The sequence below is a fragment of the Austrofundulus limnaeus genome, unplaced genomic scaffold, assembly GCF_001266775.1.
Source record: "Austrofundulus limnaeus strain Quisiro unplaced genomic scaffold, Austrofundulus_limnaeus-1.0 Scaffold6, whole genome shotgun sequence".
NCBI classification, from domain to species: domain Eukaryota; kingdom Metazoa; phylum Chordata; class Actinopteri; order Cyprinodontiformes; family Rivulidae; genus Austrofundulus; species Austrofundulus limnaeus.
Genome location: NW_013952408.1, coordinates 839,813 through 843,458, shown reverse-complemented (window position 1 = coordinate 843,458; position 3,646 = coordinate 839,813).

The window sequence follows — 3,646 nt, the reverse complement described above, 5'->3', positions numbered from 1 at the left end:
AACTCAACCTCACTTAACACTATCACCCTCAGATGAATTCTGTCAAGTACACAGCCTATTTTTTAATCAAAATGGCCAATAAAAGGAGGCAAATAAAGATTACACCGTAGTGATTTTTTTAGCAAAAAAATAACAGTCTTTTCAGATTAAATATCAAACAATTTTCTGTTTGGGCGCAACACACTTCAGTATTGATTTTCTCACATTTTTATACGTCCAAACTCTGTTGGGAACTCCTTTTACTCCCTTTAAATAACCATGTCAGAGTTACTGATAAGAGTTGGATGAAAAATAGACTAACAACTTGTTTTTCCCTACCTTTAAGATTAATTTCATCTTGCAGCAATTATAAAAACAAAATCCCACTTTGGCCAGACAAGGCCTTGCTACAAATTATTTACAGTGCAATAAACTTACCGCTACAAATCTTGACTCCCATCAACCACACTGAGYCAATTTGTTTAAGAGCATTTTTCTGGATTTTGTGAGGTTAGAATACGCAACTGGGGTGCTACGTATGTTAGGAATGGAAGGGTCACTCTGATGCATTTTAATGTAAACAAACTATCAATAAAGTTTTATCTTATCTTATATTTTGAAGGCTAAATGTGAATTTGTTCAGAAAAAAGGTTGTTGTTTTTTTAAGCAAAGTCAAGTTTTCCTCTCCCCTCTTGCTAGAGTTCCAAGTTCCAGCTTTGTTGTTTGCTCACTCGTGCCCTCTTATCAGTGTTACAGCTGCAACCAACAGATGTTTTCAGCAGAAGCAGTCTGATTAACAGAGTCGGAGTTGCCTTCTTTATCAATAACAGATAGGCAAGGCTGCAGAGGCTAGAATAAAAGAATAGGAGACTACGTTGGCTAAGATTTACTGTAGAAGTTACTGGACACTAAAGCCTGCCCAGAGGCTGAAGAAGGAACAAACAGAAGAATTCAGGCTTTCTGTTTTGGGGCTAAAAGGGAAAGAAGTGTTTAGTTTGATCTGGGATGAGGAGCTTGCACGTGTCAGAAAAAGCCTCATCATAGGCAAAAAGGTAGGTGACGCACATGGAACGTCTGACTCTTTGTCAAAGCAATGTCTCAGGGAAATGGTGAGCGGTGCTGCGGATGATGCTGGATTCACATCAATTTAAAATTGCTAAATTGATTAGATGTACAGGGGAGGTGATTTGATGCGGGAAGACAGAAGGTGCAGAAATTAAACAAACTCTGCTCTTACGGTGCAGCAGTCTTAAAGAATATATCCAAAATTTCCCTGACAGGCAATGTAAATAATAAAGAAGTCAGTATCAACCTGTCACATTAAGAAGTATAAACTCTGTATCGTTCAACATTTTGACTGAAAGTCAAAGGATGAGCTTGGTCAAAGTGCAAAGTCCTTTCTTATCAGCACTTATCACCACACTTTATAATTTTTATTTTACTTCTTATTATACCTGACACGTTAAAGTTATCCTAACGTAGATGTCCAAGATAACAGCTCATCATAAAGAGCCAATAAAAAGTGCTCTTATCTTAGAGAAGAAAGGCACAGATCGGTTTCACAGATTATTGTTTTTTTTTACTAAAGTCACCAGAGAAAGCGCTTTTATCGTTTTTAAAACAGCAAAGAAGCACTGAGAAGCATTGTTTTGGTAGCAGCTTTAAAGTTAGGTAAGATTTAACAATATTTTTTTTCTTAAAGTTATTCTACGCAAACATGCTTGTAAATAGTTTCAGCATACTTTTTTCCCTCTAATTATATCAAATAAATGTGCAAGTGTCTGTAAAGTTTCAGCTGCTGTCATGGCATCTCAAAGCTCAAACTAAATCTTTTGAGCAATGTTTTGTGTTGATTTTGTAGAGGTCTGGAGGACAAGCAGAAGGTTTTACACTGGTAATAAATGGACAATGAGGCAGGAACACCTAACAATTGAGAGGAACCAACTGGCCCCCCAGTAAAAACCCTCCTGAGATTTTCAAAACAGCTCCCAGAATACAGCTAAAGACATAAAACCAGTCAGTTTGCACTCTCAAAATACCAGAGTCGCTTCATTTAAAACAGCTGAATTTTATTAAAGAAGGGGAATTAGTTAAAATTCAAACTTTTATGAACTTGAGATGCACAGGTAAGTGTGGAAATTGCTGTAAAACGTGCTGTAAAATTAAAAAAAAAAAGGCTGAACACATGATAGAAAAGAGCCACGATCTGATACATGGGTGCAGGAATTATTTACAAAGGCTTTCACGTGCTGAAGTCAGGCCACTGACCTGCAGGTTGTGTGGCGCACAAATCCTCAACTGATCCTGTGCCAAAGACACATGTAGAATGAGAGGATGTCCTGTGTCAAAAATAAACCTTTAATTTTAAAACTGGCAACAAACTGCACTGTGGACGTCAGCTCAAAAACAAAAAAATAAAAAGACATAAAAAAGCAAAGAATGCATATTGCCCTTCGTCTTTCGAATGAGAGTTTTAATTAAATAAATCAAATTAAATTAATTAAATTGGAATCATCATAGAAAAATGATGGAGCAGAAGTTGTTTTGGTCAGACTTTGAAAATAACAATAATTAATCTCATGCAATATTGCAAGATGTCACTCTGAGCATGTATTCTGAAGGACTCAGTTAAAACCAGAGCAAACGTCCTGTTACTTTGACAAAGTTACAGCCATTTTTGTGCATTCATGTTAAATTGAGTTTGCTCCAAAACACCATTTAGAGATGTGCATCAAATGATTATTACTTGGAAACTTCATTATAATCTATTCACTAGTTCAAGAGATGTTTTGCTTACAGGATGGCTATTTTCTGACAGTGAATTAATTTTTGTCTGTAATTTTAGGATAAAAAGGGTTTTAATATTGTGATGTTCTGCATAAGTTTGTGCAGTTCAAAAACTCACCTCAGCAGGCGTCTCATAGCTGTGATCTCCATCTGTGGTTGCCGCTTTTGAGGAAAGTTGTTGACCTCTGTTGATTTCAGCGTGTGAAGAGCATCACTGTAAAAAATAACTTCTTTAACTATATCTTCTTTAACTATATTCTTAATAACTTTTACTAGATAATGAAGAGTAAATATTACATGAATTTGTAGCATTTAAATTTACTTAAACATTAGTGCAAGTCGTTTACAGTATTTTCTGAAGTAAATCTCACAAGTTCTTTATAACAGTGCACATGCGTCAAGCACAAGATTGTAGCATGACACCTCACAGCTACAGAGAGGTGTAGCTCTTGTTGTAGTTCAAGACTTCACCACCACGTGGTGGTTTTGAAGAACCTTTATTGGACTTTTCTTCATGAACAAAACAGACAAAGTGAAACTCACAGGTCTTATTAATGACTAGGCCTACCACTCTCACTTATGGTTACTTCTGCTGAACGGTTTAACACAAATTAACAAATAATGAACACACAAATTAGAGTAACACAACAAACTAACTGCTGAAAGAACAATGTTAACCAATTCCCTAAAAATGATTTAACAATAACAAACATGAATCCTACCCACAATCCTCCACTGCAGTCACATGACAAACAGCCAAACACAGCAGAATGCTACAATATGCATTCCCTGTTCTCTGACAACTAAATATTACCTACATTATGCCATCAAACTATTGCACACCAACAAATGTATTCAAGCAAAAGAAACCAGACAACTT